This window comes from Somniosus microcephalus, chromosome 12, assembly GCF_052327205.1.
Source record: "Somniosus microcephalus isolate GS21.2 chromosome 12, FLI_Smic_1.0, whole genome shotgun sequence".
Lineage (NCBI taxonomy): Eukaryota > Metazoa > Chordata > Chondrichthyes > Squaliformes > Somniosidae > Somniosus > Somniosus microcephalus.
In genome coordinates, this window is record NC_140998.1 from 225,552,703 (window position 1) to 225,573,615 (window position 20,913).

A 20,913-nucleotide genomic window follows, 5' to 3' on the forward strand; every position below is an offset into this window, starting at 1 on the left:
CAACATGGTTTGAAAAGAGGTGTGGGGCTAAGATGATGGCATAACTGAAAGGGCAAATTTGAGAAGTGGCACTTTCCCCTGGAAGAATTTCGATCGCCTAGATGGGTCGGAGAGGAATTTCCCAGATTTTTTTCTCCTATTTCTTATGTTCTTATGTTCTAGCGTGATTTGCCTGATGGTTTAGGGGGACTTTTGTTACTGGATATGCAGGTTGAAATTCATTCAAAGAATGAGGAAGCTATAACCTATAGGAAGTAATTCAGCCTCCTTGTGCAAAATTCTCTTCCTGCCCACTCCTAATCTTATCTGGTGTGGCACAGCTTGGAGATAATGTTGACAGTTTTTGCATTGCTGTTGTTAATTGTGGTCAGTACTGCCTTCTTAGAGTCAAGAACCGAACATGTCGCCCAGAACAAGCCCTTGTATACAACAGAGTGGGGGAAGACCTGACTGGCACTGGGTGTAATTTTCATAGAGGGAAGATGCCCCAAGTGTTTTCCCCAGCTGATAGATCACAGAAATATCATACTTGTGTGTGCAGACTGAATTGCAATCAAACAATGAGGAAGATCAAATCTACGATAGGTAATCTATCCTTTCTCAGTACTATCCCCCTTCACCTTCATGAACACTGAATAATGAATTGAAATCCTGATCCATCTTTAATTTGTATTTTATGTGTTAGTTTGTGAAGACTGCGAGGCATTTTTTATTGAAGAATGCCCTGTGCATGGTCCTCCAGTGTTCATAAAGGACACGGTGGTCGAATTCGGTCAGCCAGACAGAGCACGTTTAACCCTTCCGGAGGGTCTCAGCATAGCGACTTCAAAAATTCGAAAAGCTGGTCTTGGTGTATGGAATGAAGGGCAGGTTATTCCCAAAGGCGTTCACTTTGGACCCTATGAAGGAGTAGTATCAAATGAAGAAGCAGAGGCTGTCAGTGGGTATTCATGGGCGGTAAGTGACTGCTGTCGTTATCAAGTTCCTTATTTTATTTTTTTTAAATTCAGGACTTATTGGAATTTATTTTCTATAAATTATCCAAGGTTCCCATTCCTAGTTGCTGTTCAGTGAGTCCTACTGGTAAGTAGACAGCGAGTGAAGACAGAATTAGTCTTTGCTGTGAGGCCTCTTGTGTTCACTTAGCCTGTCAACACATGGAAATGTTCACAAATGAAGAATGTATTACTGGGTGTGTTTATTGTAGGGCTGGGAGCAGCCACGGAACTACCCGAACATGACTCACCACCATCAGGAAGTGAGAAAGCAAACATGCTCCTATCTGACTGAAACCCACCAAACACCACCACAGAGGAAACAGTTGCAATTCACCCCACTGAGACCAAAGGTGTATCAAAGTTCACAGCACCTTCCCCACAGCTGATAGTGTCAGTGCTGAGAGAAAAATCCTCTCTCCACACAGACAAAGATCCTCTCACGGCGCTGAGGCAAAGTCAGACTCCCAACTATTTATAAAAACTCTGCCACCTGCCCTGCCTCCAGCTGAGGCAGCATGTTCACACTCGGAAACAAAATCCCTCACTAGAATTCCTCCCCCCCCCCCCGCCCGCCTGTTGAGGCAATTATTGAATTCCGTGGCCGCGAATTTCGAAGTTTTAGCGCTCTCCGTTCAGGCCGGTTTTGCTTAAAAATGGTGGCCGTGTGGCGTGCCGATCACAGAAAGGACACAATCCGCTTTCCGGTGTGTGGACTATAAATCAGGCGTCATGCCTTTCAGAAGGATCACACCTTTAAGAAACTCGATCTGCAACATAGTTAAGCCCAGAGCGGGGGAGGAGCAGTCGAAGCTGTGCACTGATGAAAGGCAGTCATACTTTGTGTAGTCTCTGACTCCATTTTGTGTTCAGCATGCAGCCTCAACAATTAAACCTTTTCTGTTGAACCTCTCCGAGTTCTGTATTTTTTGCTAGGAGTACATAGACTCCTACATTGGTGACCCCGACGCTCAGGACGACTCCTAAGCGTAACCATGGCTGACACAAACGCAGTTTCTGTGAAGCTGCCGGAGTTCTGGGAGAACCTAGCCACCGCCTGGTTCCTTCAAGCCGAATCGCAATTCCGACTCCGCGGCATCACCGCCGACGCAACGATGTACGACTACCTCCTCACCTCCCTGGGCAGCTCCACAATCACGAAAGTCTGGACAACACTACAAAACCCTCCGGAGGAAGGCAAGTACGCACATCTCAAGGCCGCGCTCATTAAAAAATTCACAGCCTCCCAATTCTTGCGCAACTGCCACCTCCTCGACCTCCCGGGCCTCGGTGACTCCACGCCGTCAGACTTGCTCTCACACATGCTTGCTCTGACCGACGAGAAACCGCCCGGCTCCCTCTTCCGCACGCTCTTTATCCGCCAACTACCTCCCAGCATCCGCCCGGCGATCATGGCGTCCAGCCTCACGGACCTCGAGGCCCTGGCCGACGAAGCCGATAAGATCCTGTCCACCAGCTCCAACCACGCCGTCACCCCCGACCTGGCCTCCGCAGCATCGGCGCGCGCTCCACCCTCTATTGCGCGGCCACACAACTCGGCCACGAGGCCCCCCAGGCCCCCACGTCCCCCAAGCCCTCCGACCCAGGGCTACTGCTACTTCCATACCCGGTTCGGCGCACGGGCACACCGCTGCAGCCATCCCTGCACGTTTCGAACCGCCCCCACACCGGCCTACACGATGGCCGTGGGGCAAGCAGGCGCACTGCTGTACGTTACGGACAGCGCCTCCGGACGCCGTTTACTATGCGACACGGGCGCGCAGCGCAGCATCATCCCCGCGTCCGCCCTCGAGATCCAGCGAGGCGGCCGCGGCCCTGCGCTGGCTGCCGCCAATGGCACCGACATCCGGACGTACGGCACCCGCACCGTCACCATCGACCTCGCAGGCTGCCGCTACCACTGGGAGTTTATCACCGCCAAGGTGCTTTCCCCACTCCTTGGTGCGGATTTCCTGTGCGCCCACGGCCTGTTGGTCGACATGCTTCGGCGCCGCCTCGTGGACATGAACACCATGTCACCTATCCCGGGCGCCATGGCCCCCCCCAACCCGCCGAAATGGCATGGCAGTGCCGCGCCCGCTCAACGGACGACTACTCAGCACTCCTGGCTGAGTTCCCAGCCCTCACCAACCCGACCTTCTCCGCGAAGGTTGCTAAGCACGGGGTAGAACACTTCATCCCCACCACAGGCCCACCGGTGTATGCCCACGCCCGCAGGCTGGACCCGGCCAAGCTGGAGATCGCACGGGCCGAGTTCGCCACAATGGAACAGCTCGGCATCATCCGCCACTCCAACAGCCCCTGGGCCTCCCCACTCCACATCGTCACCAAACCCGACGGGGGATGGCGCCCCTGCGGGGACTACCGGCGCCTAAACGACGCCACCACGCCGGATCGGTACCCCATACCGCACATTCAAGACTTCTCGGCTAGACTGGCCGGCCACTCAGTCTTCTCCAAAGTCGACCTGGTGCGCGGTTACCATCAGGTGCCAGTCCACCCCACAGATGTTCCCAAGACGGCCATAATCACCCCTTTTGGGCTATTCGAGTTCCTCCGAATGCCCTTCGGCCTCAAAAACGCGGCCCAGGCCTTCCAGTGGCTCATGGACTCGGTCCTCCGGGACCTGAAGTTCCTCTTTGTCTACCTGGATGACACCCTGGTAGCTAGTTCCTCTAAGCAGGAACACATCGAGCACCTCCGCACCCTGTTCCAGCGGCTCAGTGAGCACGGGCTCATCATCAGCCCAGCCAAGTGTCAATTCGGCCTCAGCAGGATCGAATTCCTTGGCCACCACATCATGCAGGATGGAGCCATTCCCCTGCCCGCCAAGGTGCAAGCCGTCCAGCAGTTCCCCCGGCCTACCACCATCAAAGGCCTCCAGGAGTTCTTGGGGATGATCATCTTTTACAACCGCTTCATTCCCGGAGCAGCCTCCCTCATGCGGCCCCTATACGAAGCCCTCCGGGGTAAGAAAGACAGAATGGCGATCGAGTGGTCGGCGGATATGTTGACCGCTTTCGACTCGACCAAAAAGGCGCTCGCCGACGCCACCATGCTCGCTCACCCACAGCCCAACGCCAGGGTGGCCCTCACCACGGACGCCTCCGACCACGTGGTCGGCGCCGTGTACGAACAGTGGGTCGACGGGGCTTGGCAACCGCTGGCCTTTTTCAGCCAACAACTGCGCCCCCCGGAGGCCAAATACAGCGCCTTTGACCGCGAGCTCCTCGCACTGTACCTGGCAGTCCGCCATTTTAGATTTCTTCTGGCGGGCCGCCCCTTCCCCGCGTTTGTCGACCACAAACCCCTGACATTCACGATGGCGAAATCTGCGGACCCGTGGTCAGCCAGGCAACAACGCCAGCTCGCCGCGGTGTCCGAATTCACCACGGACATCCGGCACGTCTCCGGTCAAGACAACGTGGTGGCCGACTGCCTATCCCGCCCCGCCGTCCACGGCGCCCACCTGGCAGTGGACTATGCTCAACTGGCAGCGGAGCAACGCACCGACCCCGATCTGCTCTCCGCGCCCACAACCCTCCCAGGGCTGCGACTGACCGACGTCGCCTGCGGCCCGTCCACCGTCACAGTCAAATGCGACACCTCCTTGGCACAACCCCACCCCGTAGTCCTGACATCCTGGCGAAAACGGGAGTTCAACATCGTCCACGACCTCTCACACCCCGGCACCCGCACGTCCATTAGACTGGTGGCCAACCGATTTGTCTGGCGCGGCCTGCGCAAAGATGTGCACATCTGGTCCAGATCCTGCACAGCTTGCCAGCGTGCCAAAATCCACCAGCACGTCAAAGCCCCACTCGAGGAGTTCACCGTGCCAGAAAGAAGGTTCGACCACGTCCACATCGACCTCGTCGGCCCCCTGCCGCCATCACAAGGTCACACGCACCTGCTGACAATCGTGGACCGTACCACCCGCTGGCCCGAGGCCATTCCACTGACGTCCACCACCGCCGCCGACATCGCGAGGGCGTTCATCGGTACCTGGGTCGCTCGGTTCGGCGTCCCCTCCGACATGACGTCGGATAGAGGCCCGCAGTTCACCTCTGATCTGTGGGCCGCCATCGCCCGAAACCTCGGGGTGGCCGTTCACTGCACCACGGCTTACCACCCCCAAGCCAATGGACTGTGCGAGCGATTCCACAGGTCCATGAAGGCATCCCTCCGCACCAGCCTCGAGGACGAGGCTTGGATCGACCGCCTCCCGTGGGTGCTACTCGGCCTACACTCCGCGGTCAAGGAAGACCTGCAAGCCTCGGCGGCGGAACTCGTGTACGGCCAGCCGCTGCGCGTACCCGGAGAGTTTCTGCCCACCGCCATGACCCCCTGGTCAGCTGACCAGCAACGCCACGCTTTCGTCAACCGAGCACAATAATTCGCTCTGGTACCCACCAGCCGGCACAGCGAACCAGCAACCTGCGTACCACCTGTAGTGTATGTGCCTTTAAGAGCCCCATGTGTGCTGTAATGCCGGTAATGGCCACTCGGGCTATATAAGCCTGTATATTGTGTATATCCGTTAGTTCCCCTCCAGACTTTGCTTAGTAAACACCTATGAAACCTACTCCTGTCTTCAGTGTCTCTATCAACACACAGACACAACAGTGGCGACGAAGTGGAAACGGACTTACCTGCAATTCGGCAGCACCTCAAGGACATCGATTCTTCTGGCGTCCAGAAGAATCAAGAAAGTGAAAAAAGCTGTGGTTTCACCAGCTGGCCAAGCTGGTGGCAGGTACTGCGCTAATACTTCCTGGGCGTCAGGCTGGGGCTCCAGCGGCTGGTTTTACAGCTGGGCCAAGCAGCAAAAACGGAGGCAAGCAGTAACAGACGGGGAGGGAGCACTCGGGAGACGGCCGGCGCTGCAAACAGGTCGGCGTTCAGACCTAGAGAGAAAGTCCGGCGGGAACGAGTCTCCAACTGTAAATAAATAAATAAAAAAAGAACGGAAACCACGGGAAACAGCGTTGTCATCGGCAGCAGCGGCGGGAAAGCGCGGGAAGCGCCATATCTTTTCTGCAGAAAAGAAAGAAAAGCGCGGGAAGCGCCATATCTTTTCTAAGATGCCTAAGTCTGGCAATATTGATGCTTTTGATAGCGAGATAGAGGATTGGACCACATATGTGGAAAGAGTGGAGGTATATTGCACTGCAAATGGAATAGAAGATGAAAAAAAGCTTCAGTACTGCTGAATCTAATGGGCGCAAAGACATACGGGCTGTTACGAAATGTAATCACTCCAGCCAAACCAAAGGACAAGGATTTTAAAGAAATTGTTGATACCCTACAGGAGCACTTAAACCCAACACCGCTGCTGATAGCGGAACGATTCAAATTCTTCAAGAGAAATCAACACAAGAATGAAAGTAGCACTGATTACCTCACCGAATTCAGAAAGCTATCAAAACACTGCCAATTCGGGGCAGGACTAGCAGATTATCTTCGAGACAAATTCGTCTGTGGTCTCTTAAGTGAAGGAACACAGAAAAGGCTGCTTTCTGAAAAAGATTTAACACTGGACAAGGCTTTCAGTATGGCTGTATCATACGAAGCAGCCGCAAGAGGAGCTGCAGAAATACAACAAAAGACACAGGACTTCGGCACCCATGAAATGACATAGGGTTTCGAGAGATGTTATCGCTGCGGCAGATCCACCCATGACAAGAGGGACTGCTGGTTCAAGGACAAAGCATGCAGGCAATGCGGAAAGATTGGACACATTGCATGGGTATGCCGATCTGGACAAAATAAATCCACAGACAGGAAAAAAAAAATCAATAAAGAAAAGTACAGAAAGGTACAAATGATGACGGACAGTAGCTCCGAAGACCAGAAGAGCGATAGCGACTCCGAAAACAAGAGACTAAGCTGTCTCAAATTACATAATGTACTTGCCAAAGATGATTACCAGACCATTTGGGTTACCCTCACGATAGCAGGGTCCCCAGTTAAAATGGAGCTAGATACAGGATCAGCTCTGACCGTAATAAATCGACAGGATTACGAGAGGCTATTTCCACATATACCTTTAAAAGACACATCCATTATCTTAAAAACATATACGGGGCAGAAAGTATACCCCAAAGGAAAAATAAGGGTGCCTGTTGTATACAACGGCAAGGAAATACAAAAGTTGTATTTATACATTCTACAAGATGGTGGCCCACCACTGTTAGGACGTGAATGGATCAGGAAAATACATTTAGACTGGCACTCCATTCAGGCACTGACGGTGACCAGTAAGAAAAAAACCGATGATGACGTCATACCTGAACGATTAAAAGACATCTTGGCCAACGCCAAAGAAGTGTTTCAAGAGAAACTAGGAACCTTGAAAGGCATCACCGCCTCAATAAAAGTGGAAGATGCAGCAATTCCCAAGTTTTTTAAAGCAAGACCAGTGCCATACGCAATTCGTCCAGCAGTCGAGGCAGAGCTGGAGAATTTGGAAAATGCAGGCGTATTATCCCAAATAGATTGGAGCGAGTGGCATAGTGGTTAGCACTGTTGCCTCACAGCGCCAGGGACCTGGGTTCGAATCCGGCCTCGGGTGACTATCTGTGTGGAGTTTGCACATTCTCCCCGTGTTTGCGTGGGTTTCCTCCGGGTGCTCCGGTTTCCTCCCACAGTCCAAAGATGTGCGGGTTAGGATGATTGGCTATGATAAATTGACCCTTAGTGTTAGGGGGATTAAATACGTGGGGTTACGAGGATAGGGTGGGATATGTGTTGGTGCAGTGGTTACGGGGATCGGGTGGGATGTGTGTCGGTGCAGGCTCGATGAGCCGAGATGGCCTCGATCTGCACTGTGGGGTTTCTGTGATTCTGTGATTCTGTGTGAGTGGGCAACACCCATCGTTCCAGTCATGAAGAAAGCATTGAATAATGATAAATCTGAAGAACAGAGAAAAATTCGCATCTGTGGAGACTTCAAGGTGACGGTAAACCCGGTCCTTCACACGGTACAGTATCCTCTTCCGAGGATAGAAGATATTTTCGCCTCACTATCCGGAGGGAAACGTTTCACCAAAATTGACTTGGCACAGGCATATCTACAGATGGAGGTTGAAGAGGCCTCTAAAAAATATCTCATGATAAATACACACAAAGGCCTGTACCAGTACAATCGACTGGTTTTCGGAGTAGCATCCGCTCCAGCTATCTGGCAAAGAGCTATGGAGCAAGTCCTCCAAGTGATTCCGGGTACTCAATGCTACCTAGACGACATCCTTGTAACAGGAGAAAACGACAACGAGCACCTTGCCAATTTGGAGCAGGTGCTCACTAGGCTGAGGGAACGGGGCCTACGAGCAAATCGCCCCAAGTGCGAATTTTTCCAAAATCAAATATCATATTGTGGCCACATAATTAATAATGAAGGGTTGCATAAGTCACCTGAAAAAATTGAAGCGGCTATAAAAGCCCCAGCACCTGAAAATGTTTCACAATTAAGGTCGTTCCTGGGATTAATAAATTATTATCATAAATTTTTACCGAACTTATCAACTCTTCTACACCCTCTTAATGAACCTCTACAAACAGGACTGATTTGGAAATGGAACGAAGACTGTAAACGTGCCTTCCATAAATGCAAAGACTTAATCACATCCGAAGACGTTTTGGCTCATTACAACCCATCACTGCCAATCAGACTGGCGTGCGATGCATCCCCTTACGGCATAGGAGCAGTATTATCGCATAAATTCCCTGATGGCTCGGAACGGCCGATAGCTTTTGCGTCACGCTCATTGAACTCAACTGAGCGTAACTATGACCAAATCGACAGGGAAGCACTCAGCCTGGTATGGGGAGTGAAGAAATTCAACCATTACCTACACGGACAAAAATTTACCTTGTTGACTGACCATCAACCCCTCATCTCCATATTCAACCCTAAAAAGGGTGTTCCCATTATGACAGCGCAAAGGCTACAGAGGTGGTCCCTTTTTCTAGGGGCACACCAATACAACATAGAATACAAAGGATCAAAACAGCATGGGAATGCTGACGGTTTATCGCACCTACCGTTGCCAACGGTAGAAGAGGCACCTACAGTAGACCCAGTGGAGATGTTCCACTTAACCATAGTGGAATGTCTACCAGTAACAAATTCTGCCATTGAAAAGGAAATGAGAAATGACCCGACTCTCTCACGAGTCTACGACTTAACGGTGAAGGGATGGCCAGCACATGGCAAACCACTGTTGCCAGCATTCTCGCAAAGAAGAGAACAGCTGTCAGTATGCCGAGGAACCTTGATGTGTGGATCCAGAGTGGTGATTCCACCCAAACTCCAGGATAAAGTGCTAAAGGAGCTTCACGAGGGGCATCTGGGTGGAGTGAAAATGAAGAACCTAGCCAGAGCGCTTGTATGGTGGCCAGGTATCGATGTAGACATAGAAGAAATGACCAAGAGCTGCCTAGGATGCCAGAAGGTCCAAAACGCTCCACCCCAAGCCCCTCTACATCCATGGGAGTGGCCCTCATCTCCCTGGCAAAGGGTACACATCGACTTTGCTGGTCCATTTATGGACTCAATGTTCTTAATCGCGGTTGATGCACACTCCAAGTGGCCGGAGGTAATAAAGATGTCCTCCACCACCACGGAAAAAACCATCACAGTATTAAGGACCATATTTGCCAGGAATGGGCTGCCGGAACAGATCTGTTCTGATAATGGACCGCAATTTGTGTCCAAAGAATTCAGGAAGTTCTTAAAAAACAATGGGGTTAAGCACTACACGTCCGCCCCATACCATCCCGCCACCAATGGATTGGCTGAAAGGTTTGTCCAGACCTTCAAGAAGGCCATAAAGGCCATGGGTAATGAAGACATAAAACTTCAGCACAAGGTGGATAACTTCTTGTTCGCATACAGGAATGCAACACATATGGTTACCAACCAAACTCCCGCCATGATGTTCTTCAATAGAAGCCTAAGATGCCGGCTGGATTTGATCAAGCCCAACATCAGAAGGGACGTGGAGAACCGGCAATTTCAAGGCATGAATAAAATTCCAACTAGAACCTTCCAGATAGGTCAACAAGTTTTGGCCCGGGACTACCGTACCGAGAAATGGCAGCCTGGAACTATCTGCACACGACTAGGACCACTGATGTATACCGTGGACATCGGAGAAAGCATAATAAGGCGTCATGCTGACCAAATCATAGAGTCATCCGAAAAGGGACAACCTACACCACAACTCTATACGCCTAACGATGAAGTAGAGATACCCATATCTACCTCCGATCCGGTGATACTGGAACCCGATGAACCCAACACTGGCATTCAAGCCGAATCAGCCTTGCCAAAAGAACCTACTACACCACCAGAAACTACTACACCACCGAGGCGTTATCCGGACCGAGTCAGGAAGCCTCCAGAGAGACTGACTTATAATTAATTAACTGCAGCAATGTGTATATTATTTTTCTTATAACATGTAATTAATAATTACTTAAAATATTATGTACTGGTTAGCTAAAAGGGGAGGAATTGTAGTGTATGTGCCTTTAAGAGCCCCATGTGTGCTGTAATGCCGGTAATGGCCACTCGGGCTATATAAGCCTGTATATTGTGTTATATCCGTTAGTTCCCCTCCAGACTTTGCTTAGTAAACACCTATGAAACCTACTCCTGTCTTCAGTGTCTCTATCAACATGCAGACACAACACCACCTAGCCTGCACATGGCCAAATTTGTTTTCGTGCGCCATGACGCCCACCGAGGACCTCTACGGCCCCCATATGACGGACCCTACAAGGTACTCCAGACGGGGAACAAGTTCTTCCTCCTCGAAGTGGGCGGCAGAACTGACAAGGTGTCGGTCGACCGGCTCAAGCTGGCACACCTAGAGCCCGATGAACCCGTTCAAGTGGGCCAACCCCCACCGCGGGGCAGACCGCCTAAGAGCCCGACGCGTCCAACCGCCCCGCTCCCGACACCAACCGCCAAGAGCCGTTCTGGCCATGCCATCAAGCCGCCACACCGGTTCATACACTCCCTACTAGCAGATTCTGGGGGGAGCTGTGTGGCGTACTGATCACAGAAAGGACACAATCCGCTTTCCGGTCCGTGGACTATAAATCAGGCGTCATGCCTTTAAGAAGGATCACACCTTTAAGAAACTCGATCTGCAACATAGTTAAGCCCAGAGCTGCGGAGGAGCAGTCGAAGCTGTGCACTGATGAAAGGCAGTCGTACTTTGTGTAGTCTCTGACTCCATTTTGTGTTCAGCATGCAGCCTCAACAATTAAACCTTTTCTGTTGAACCTCTCCGAGTTCAGTATTTTTTGCTAGGAGTACGTAGACTCCTACAGCCGTCTCGCTTTTGGCGGTTCCTGCGATGGCCGCCATTTTGGGAGGTCGGTACTGCTGCCGATGCCTGCGCGCACTCCAGATATTTAGATGAGGCAGATCGTGACGTCAATGAGTGTGGAATGTTGGATTGACACAATATCTGCCATTTTCGACATTGCCGCTCCATTTTACGCCCTCTCCCAATCGCGACCAGCTGACCATACGTTCAGCAGCAGGAAGGACCTCCCAGCACCGCTATTTAAAGGGATCATCAACAACATACAGCTGACTTGCTTTTTGATCTGTCCTGGCTCTGTCACAGTTTGTGCGACTGTTTGGAGCTTTCTACAGTTATTTAATGTTGCTGAGGTGACAGAAATCCTTGCTACTCGTTTAAAGGCTTCTGCTCCCACCACTTGCTCCCAGTCATGGGGTCTCTACTTGCAGTTCCCCTCGCGCTCGAGTATGACGGAGATGGAGTGGAGGCAGCAAAGACGAAGACAAGGTGCTTGCAGAGGGAGGACGAGGAGGGGCAGGAGGTCTTGCCCACCCAGGGTCTTCCAAGAGCACTTCTACCTGTGCTTAAGCCAGGGGCAGTGTATTAGGAGACTCCGATTCACCAAGGAGGCAGTCACAGAACTCTGCCACCTCCTGCAGCCAAACATGCAGCCTCAGAGCAGAGTGGCTCTCCCAGTGGCCCTGAAATCAACGTGTCCCTGAATTTTTTCACCAGTTTGGACTGGGAGATACAGCTAACATCTCCCAGTTTGCTGGGTCATTGACCTGAAACGTTAACTCTGTTTCTCTACAGATGCTGCTTGACCTGCTGAGGTATGAGACTCCCAAAACAAGCGCTCTACTCGGAGCTCCGACACGGCCAGAGAGCCCCAGGTGGGCACAGGAAACACTTCAAGGACACCCTCAAAGCCTCCTTGAAAAAGTGCAACATCACCACCAACACATGGGAATTCCTGGCCCAAGACCGCACAAAATGGAGGAGAAGCATCCGGGAAGGTACCGAACACCTGGAGCAAGCGGAAGCCAAGTGCAAGGAGTGCACGTCAACCCAAGCACCCCACCCACCCACCCCTTCAACCACCGTCTGCCCCACCTGTGACAGAGACTGTAGGTCCCGCATTGGACTCATTGGTCACCTGAGAATTCATGTTTAATGTGGAAGCAAATCATCCTTGATTCCGAGGGACTGCCTAAGAAGAAGAAGAATTTCCAGGACTTTCTGTTTTTATCCCAGTTTGCTGCCCATCGCTGCAACCAGGAAGTCACAGAGGCTCCCTATTCCAGGAGAAGGGACTTCATTGTCTTCTCTCCGAACAGAGAGACGTAGGAGGAGCACGCATGTGGCTTTGCCAGGCTAGAGGGCTTCCTCATGGTGCAGTGTGCCATCGACTGCACACATGTGGCTTTGCGGGCACCGCATACCAATCCTGAGATGTTCCGTAACTGCACAGGCTACCACTCACTTAATGTACACTTCTTGTGCGACGACGCCCGGTGCATCATGATGGTGAATGCCCGGTATCCTGGCAGCAGTCATGATGCCTTCAACCTGCACCAGTCCGGTGTGCCAGCAGTCTTTGAACCACCACGTCAAACCCAAGGGTGGCTGCTTGGAAACAAGAGCTATCCACTCTGCCCCTGGCTGATGAGTTCCCTCCACAACCTCACCACTTGTCTCCAGCACTGATATAACGACTGCCATGAGGAGTCTCATCGAGCAGACCATTGAGGTTCTCAAGCAACAGTTCCACTGTCTTGACCGCTCAGGAGGAACCCTCCAGTACAGGCCGGAGCAGGTTTCCCATTTCGTGGTGGTGTGCTGCATGTTCCACAACTTGGCCACATGAGGGCACAGCCCATGCCACCACGGGTCCATCAAGCCTGTCCCAAAACAATTGTGATACCTTGTGTATCACAATATATACATTCCATCCCACCCAAAACTATAAAATACCAAGGCCAATTTGGGAAAGAAAAATCTGGGAAATTCCTTTCCGACCTAACTAGGCGATCGAAACTAGTCCAGGAGATCACTCTGGTCCTGAATTCCCTGCAGTATCTACCTTCTGTAAGAGGTGATCTCTGCCCCAGCCAGAAACAGGTCCAGCTCTCACTTGAAAGAATTCAGCGAGTCCGTGTCCACCACACGAGACGGCAGCCTGTTCCTGAGGTCCACTATTCTATGGGAAAAGTACCACCTCCTGACAGCTAACCTAGATCTAGCCTTACACAACTTAAATTTGTGACCCCTGGTCCTTCCTAACATATTTAATTGAAACAAACTATCAGCTGGAACACAATCATTCCCTTCAACCCTTCATTATCTTCTGAACGTCAATCAAATTCCCCTTAAGTCTACGCTTCCCTAAAGTGTACAGTCCCAACTCTTTTAGCCTATCTTGATAACAAAGATGCTATCCTGATAAATAAGAGAGGAGGAGGAGGAGGAAGTGAGCAGGCAGGCAGCACATCCCCGATCCAGATGGGCTGTCCATGAGCACCTCAAGAGACTCTGGTTGCAGTGAGTGAAACCCCAGATCCCCGTTGCTCACCACTTCCCCATCTTACCATCCCTCTGTCACAGAACATCACAGCGTCCTCCTGGGCACAAAGCTGACATGAGAGCCACCACAAAACACATCTCGAACATAATTTATAAATTTATCAAAATCAAATCAAAAGAACAAAGTCAGCTAATCACCCTTGTGCATTCCCTTAGTGTCTGCCTTTGCTGTGCCTTTTCCTACTCTAGTGCTCCTACGAAGTGCTCCCCCAGTGGCTGCAGCATGGCTGGTGGAAAGCTGCTGACTTTCAGTGGGGAGACTACAGATGGGCCTGCAGGATGACCTCGAGCAGCTCTGGCCCCAGAAAGCCCGGCTGTAGACTGCACCACCTTGATATGGGCGGCAGAAGTCTGGGCTGGCTGGTGCAAGTGCCACTGGCAGGGTGGCAGTGGTGGGAGTACGAATGCTGTCTTCTTGAGAGAGGACAGCAGGTTCTTGCTCCACGGGGCCACTGCCACTCCCTCGGGATGGGGCCTCAGCACTATTAGCCACCTGTTGGAGCACAGATTGCTGGACTGCTGTGACAATCTGCAAGCACTTTTCCACACTCATAAACCCAGCCACAATGGCATCAGTCTGAGCTTGCGGGGCAACAAGTTGAGACTGTAGGAGAGCAGTCTGCGCTTCCACTGCAGCAGTGAGACGTTGGGTCGCTTCCATTGTGCTGCAATGGAAATGCGAGTTCGCCCATCACACCCAGCATCATGGTTGGGTCCACAAGTTCTCTAATGGAGTTGTCCATTATTTCCACCCTGGAAATCATGGGCTCCAAGCCCAGCGCAAAACCCCATAATATTGGAGCCGGACTCCTCCATGCTGCTTGACACTGACCAGAGGCTCTCTGGCAGGCTTGCCATTACACCAAGCATTTCTGTGTGCATGCCCATCACCCTTCTTCTGAAGGCTGCCCCATTGAGAACAACATCTGAGTCCTGTGCAGCAGAACTCGTGCATAATCTCACCCTGCGGGGAGCTGGCACCCGAGCTACACTTTCCCACTGGCTTGGCTGCAGCCCACTCATGCCTGGTGATTCACCACGTGCAGATCCTGCCTCTATACTACCCTCTAAAGTACGGGCAGTGCCATTTGCTGAGCTGGTGTCTGTGAGTGTCAGTTCCAGTGCCGCTGTGTCTTCTTCTCCTCCATCACTCTCCTCCTCCAGAACTTCAGGGACAGGCTGGGCTGCTGCCAGTGCTTGGGTATCTGAAAGTAGAAATGCACAAGGGTTGGGTTGTGTTGAGGTAGGAGGGAAAGCCAGATATCCATGCATACACCATCAGCAGCGTGCAAGTGAAAAGAGATTGTAGGATGAGGGATAATGGGCTGTGAGATGAAGGATTAGGTATAAGCATACCGTCATCATCAGCAATGTTTTTCACTTCCCCGGTCACCACGGGACTCTGTTACTGCCCCAACAATTATTACGAGCACTACTTCCTTCAAGTCCTTGTGGTTCTCAAATCTGACTTACCCTTCTTCTTACTTCTTAGGCAGTCCCTGGGAACTGAGGATGACTTGCTTCTACATTAAACATGAGTTCTCAGGTGACTGATGAGTCCAATGCAGGACCTACAGTCTCTGTCACAGGTGGGGCAGACAGTGCTTGCAGGGGAGGGTGGCTGGGGTGCTTGAGTTGACGTACACTCCTTGCATTGCTTGCGCTTGGCTGCCGCTTGCTCCCGGCGAAGAGATTGTAGGTGTTCAGCACCTTCCCGGATGCTTCTCCTCCATTTTGTGCGGTCTTGGGCCAGGGATTCCCAGGTGTCGGTGGGGACATTGCACTTTTTCAAGGAGGCTTTGAGGGTGTCCTTGAAGCGTTTCCTCTGCCCACCTGGGGCTCTCTTGCCGCGTTGGAGCTCCGAGTAGAGCGCTTGTTTTGGGAGTCTCGTATTGGGCATGTGGACGATGTGACCTGTCCATCGGAGCTAATTGAGCGTGGTCAAAGCTTCGATGCTGGGAATGTTGGCCTGAGCGAGAACACTGACGTTGGTGCGCCTATCCTGCCAATGGATTTTCATGATCTTGTGGAGGCAGCATTGGTGGTACCTCTCCAGTGCTTTGAGGTGCCTGCTGTACATGGTCCACATCTCTGAGGCATACAGGAGGGCGGGTATCACTACTGCTCTGTCGACCATGAGCTTGGTGCTGGGTTTGAGGTCCTGGTCTTCAAACACTCTCTTCCTGAGGCGACCGAAGGCTGCACTGGACACTGAAGGCAGTGCTGGACTTCGTCATCGCCGTTTGCCCTTGTTGACAGTACTGCCACCCGATGACGCTTCACCCATCTGCTGGTGCTCCCGGAGGTTGTGCGCCAACTTGGCCTGCAAGAGAAAGGGAAGTGTCAGTGAGTGTGGTACAATATGTTTGGGTGGTGTGCCTGCCATGGTTGAATAGCTGGCAATTTGTGCAAGGTGTGAGATGTGGCTGTAAGTCTTGCAGCAGTGGTAAGTGTGTGAGGTATGAGTGGTGCTGGCTAGAGATTGTTGGTAGGTGACTGATGGGGGTGTGGTGCATTGAACAGTGTGCGCGATTCATGGCACAGATAGTGGGATATGGTATTTGAAGATGCATTTACTCACCTTGACCAGTCGTGTGAGGTCACTAAACATTTTGCAGCACTGGATCCAGGTTCTGCGGACAACACTCATCATACTGACAGCTTCAGCAGTCTCCACCCACAGCCTTCTTATGTCCGCGGGCCTCCTGCCCCCTGTTGGTAGAGGACCTGAGGATGTCATAGAACCTCCAGGATCAAGGCCTCCAGTGCCACATCAGAAAATCTTCTTGCCCTTTTTCTTGGCTATTGGGCCATGGTTTTCTCCACAATGACAATGAGGTGTTTGTGCAAAAAAGCACTTCCCCTGTATTAGAGCCTTGAACAAACTTTATTGGCCACTAGACTCCACCCAATATTGGCCCCCGAATCAGCACTAAGACAATCAGCAGCACATTTCAGCGCTACAATCATTATAATGAGCAGGCAGCATGAATTTTATGTGCTGCCTGCACTACTTTGAACGGGCGTGGGCACATCGTGCTGCCCGCACCTGTTTTTGGGCCTTATCCAATTTCTAGGCCTCTGTCTATTGCATTCTTAGCTTGATTCCCCACTCCTGTTTTTGAGGAATAGAGCCTGTTGGTATTGGGTGACCTTGTAGCTGTTATCATTTTAATCCAATGGCTTTGTACTGAGCCAAGGTCAACTAAGAATGAGCCTACATTCCAGTCCCTTGTACTTTGTTCATCTTCTGATTAATTTAGTGCTGCTGCTCTAATTCAGGTATCCTATTAAAGCAGTTCCAGGAGATTCCCAGAGCCTGCTGTCATTGTATTTATGGACAGAGGTGAGTCAGGCATCACCTCAACCAACTCTCATCATTCCTAGTTTCAGAATGCATTGAACAGCAGTTGCCAAATCCTGGGCGCTCTGACAATACAGTAATTCAGGGACCTTTCCCAACTTTACAAAGCTTCCTGAAACTGTTCAGCACCATTATACTATTTTTCAAGCTCTGATGCTACATCATTTCAGTCCCAGCCATCGTGTTCAACTGGGCACTCGGATGAAAAGGTATAATCACAGAACACAGGTAAGAGGAAGGTCAATTTTTACTCAAAGACGTGGGAGGCGATGTAATAGAATCTTGCAATACGTGTTAAGCCTTATGACAGTCTAATATAAAGATAAAGTTGCTTTTAAAATTTTTATTAATCCATTATCAAAATACCTTTCTGCTGATCAGCAAATCCAACAAGGATTTTGAATACATTGATGCGAAGGATGAATCTACATCAAATTGGATGAGGTGAGGGAAGACTGATACCATATTGTGAGGATCACAAGATAGTAACGGATGAAGAAGATCATTTGTCCCATTTTATATGATCCATCCAGTACAATATCCCACCCAACAGCCAGTCAGCCTTTCATTCTAGATGGCTGTGGCTGGAAAAACGAGCCAATTTTTAAAATCAGCTCCAGGCATTAAATTCAGCAGGAACTCCGGGAAACCTGTATTTCTGGATCGCTGCACCTCCCCCACCCCCCGTCAGACACTCCCTCCTTAGAAATATTGGGGCCATTATCTTTCGTATCTACACTGAAGTGATTGGTCCCCACTGAGTGTCCTCTCCTGACAGTATGTTTGAAATTGAAATTTGTCCATGGCTGGGGGCATGTTCTCTCATTCTAACTCGCAAAACATTCTGTATTCATTTAACAATATTAACTTATTTTTGGCCACTTAAATATTTGTGTGTTATCTTCCAGGTTTGTTAACTGTGCCAGAAAGGAGGAGGAGCAGAACCTGGTAGCCTTTCAGCACTGTGGCAAAATTTATTACCGGACCTGCAAGCCTGTTCCTCCTCGGTGCGAGTTGCTGGTCTGGTATGGTGATGAATATGCCAAGGAACTCGGTATCAAATGGACCACAATGTCGGTGTCATAACAAGAACCAAAATGTACGGATTCTGACCAAAATTGGGAACTGTAGCCAAAGTATCATTTGTTTTCTGTTACAGTCTCAAAGGTGTTTGATAAAGTGTGACGTAATAGACTTATTAGCAAAATTGAAGCCCATGGGATCAAAGGGGGAATGTTAGCGTTGATTCAAAATTGGCCATGAGACAGAAAGCAAAGAGTAGTGCTGAATGGTTGTTTGAGACTAGAGGGAAGTATACAGTGGTATCCCCCAGGGGTCAGTATTAGGACCCCTGCTCTTTCTCATATATATTTATGATCTGGACTTTGACAATTGGGGGCATAATTTCAATGTTTGCAGATGACATAAAGCTTGGAAACATAGTAAACAGTGAAAAGGATAGTAGAAGTTTTCAGGAAGATGTAGATAGAGTAATGAAATGCGAAGGCACATGGCAGATGAAATTTAATGCAGAACAGTGTGAAGTGATGCATTTTGGAAGGAAAACTGAGGAGAAGCAACATAAATTAAATGATAACATTTCAAAGTGGGTGCAGGAACAGACACCTTGGGATTCACATACTCAAATCTTTGAAGGTGGCAGGGCATATTGTTAAGGCTACTAATAAATCATTTGGGACCCTAGGCTTTATCAATAGCGGCATGGAGTACCAACACAAGGAAATTATGGTAAACCTTTATAAATCACTGTTTAGGCCTCAGCTAGCGTATTGTGCCCAAATCTGTGCACTACACTTTAGAAGGAATGTAGAAGCCTTAGAGAAGTTGCAAAGGAGATTTACCAGAATCATACCAGGGATGGGAGACTTCAGTTATCTCATAGTAAAGGATCCTCTGGGAAAGAGTGATCATAATGTGATAGAATATCACATTGGGCTTGAGAGTGAAATACTTATGTCTGAACTAGTGTCTTAAACTTAAATAAAGCCAATTACATAGGTATGAGTGGTGTGTTGGCTATGGTAGATTGGGAAATTAGATTAGAAGATCTGATGGTAGATAAACAGTGGTAAACATTTAAAAACATATTCCAATATTCTCAGTGAATATACATTCCGTTGAGAATTAAAAACTCCTGTTGAAAACTGATCCATCCTTGGCTAACTGAAGAAGTTAAGGATAGTATTAGATTAAAAGAGGCTTATAATGTTGCAAAGAATAGTAATAAGCTTTAGAGACCATCAAAGAATGACCAAAACATTGATAAAAAGGGACAAAATAGAATAGGAGAGTAAAGTATCAAGAAATATAAGAACAGATTGTAAGAGTATCTACAAGTATGTAGAACGGAAGAGAGTAGCAAAAGTAAGCATTGATCCCTTAGGAGCTGAGACAGGAGAAATTATAATGGGGAATAAGGAAATGGCAGAGACCTTAAACAAATATTTTGTATCTGTTTTCACAGTAGAAGACACAAAAAACATACCAAAAATAGTGGGGCACCAAGGGGCAAATGAAAGGAAGGGAAATGATTAAGAACAGTAGAGAAAAAGTACTTGAGAAAATAATGGGACTAAAAGCCACCACATCCCCTGGACCCCAACATCCTCGGGTTCTACAAGAGATAACTGCAGAGATAGTGGGTGCATTGGTTGTGATTTTCCACAATTCCCTAGATTCTAGAACAGTCCCAGCGGATTGGAAGGTAGCAAATGTAACACCGCTATTCAAGAAAGGAGGGAGAGAGAAAACATCGAACTACCGTCCAATTAGCTTGACATCAATTGTCGAGAAAATGCTGGAATCCATTATTAAGGAAGTGGTAACAGGGCATTTAGAAAATCGTAATATCATTAGGCAGAGTCAACATGGTTTTATGAAAGAGAAATCGTGTTTAACAAATTTATTAGAGTTTTTTGAGGATGTAACTCGCAGGGTAGATTGTAAATTTGGATTTCCAAAAGGCATTCGATAAGGTGCCACATAAAAGGTTGTTATGCAAGATAAGGGCTCATGGGGTTGAGGGTAATTTATCAGCATGGATAGAGGATTGGTTGACGGACAGAAAACAGAGAGTAGGGATAAACGCATCATTTTCGGGTTGGCAGGCTGTAACTAGTGGGGTGCCGCAAGGATCAGTACTTGGGCCTCAGTTATTCACAATTTATATTAATAACTTAGATGAAGGGACCGAGTGTAATGTATCCAGGTTTGCTGACGTTACAAAACTAGGTGGGAAAGTGAGCTGTGAGGAGGGCACAAAGAGCCTGCAAAGGGGTATCGGCAGGTTAAGTGAGTGGGCAATAAGGTGGCAGATGGAGTATAATGTGAGGAAATCTGAGGTTATTCAGTTTGGTAGGAAGAATAGAAAAACAGAATATGTTTTAAATGGTGAGAAACTATTAAATGTTGGTGTTCAGAGAGATTTAGGTGTCCTCATACAGGAAGCACAGAGTTAGCAAGCAGGTACAGCAAGACATTAGGATGGCAAATGGCAAGACGGTCTTTATTGCAAGGGGGCTGTAGTACAAGATTAAGGAAGTCTCGCTACAATTGTGCAGGGCTTTGGTGAGACCACACCTAGAGTACTGTGCACAGTTTTGGTCAC